Source organism: Octopus bimaculoides, chromosome 29 (genome assembly GCF_001194135.2).
Source record: "Octopus bimaculoides isolate UCB-OBI-ISO-001 chromosome 29, ASM119413v2, whole genome shotgun sequence".
NCBI lineage: Eukaryota > Metazoa > Mollusca > Cephalopoda > Octopoda > Octopodidae > Octopus > Octopus bimaculoides.
This window is the reverse complement of record NC_069009.1, coordinates 3,192,881-3,193,538: the sequence shown is the minus strand read 5'-3', so window position 1 is coordinate 3,193,538 and position 658 is coordinate 3,192,881. Positions and strand designations below refer to the sequence as shown.

At 35.7% G+C, this 658-nt stretch overlaps 1 protein-coding gene across 1 annotated transcript in view; it reads right to left on the bottom strand.

Moving 5' to 3' along the window:
• The window catches only part of LOC106871537 (uncharacterized), a 28,151-nt gene that overhangs the window by 6,092 nt on the left and 21,401 nt on the right, over positions 1-658 (bottom strand). The gene's annotated exons all lie outside the window — the stretch shown is intronic.

Here is a 658-nt window from a genome sequence, read left to right as displayed (position 1 = left end):
TGAGAGGATCACAAAGAGGAAGAGAAATAGAAGAGAGCAAACGTAAGTTAGCTTCATAATATACATTAGCATAAATTAATAATTAATTGCTCAAATAATTTATGCGCATAAATAGAAAGAGGGGCGGTAATGTATCTATATATGTATATTGTTGTCTTGGTGGGGTCATTATGCAAACACACATGCTGGTTGTATTTCACTGCTTCATTATTCATCAGTTGGTTAAGCATGTAACCAATTTACTAATCAATTTCTTTATTGATCATTTGGTCAATCATTCTCACTCTCATTATACACACACACACATACACACACACATATATAGACACCTGTTGTTATGCCCTGCTATTTGCATTTGTATTCGTGTAACATTTTTCTGTTTTTTCCGTCTTTGTTTTCGTATACATTCGCTACTTTCTTCCAAGGAATCTAATGCTCTTAGCTTAGTTTTCCTCGGGGCTGGCCAGATTGGAGCAATCTTGAGTATAACCAGCCAAAATTGCAAAGATAATCTGGAACTCGACTGAGGAAAGGAAAATTCGAATGACCCGTTTGTGTTTTTTCTTGTCCCTTTTTTGTATCATCTGTCTCGATGTTTTGTTGTCTCCTTTTTTGTATCATCCAGCTGTCTGGATGTTTTGCGTTCTTGTCCCATTTT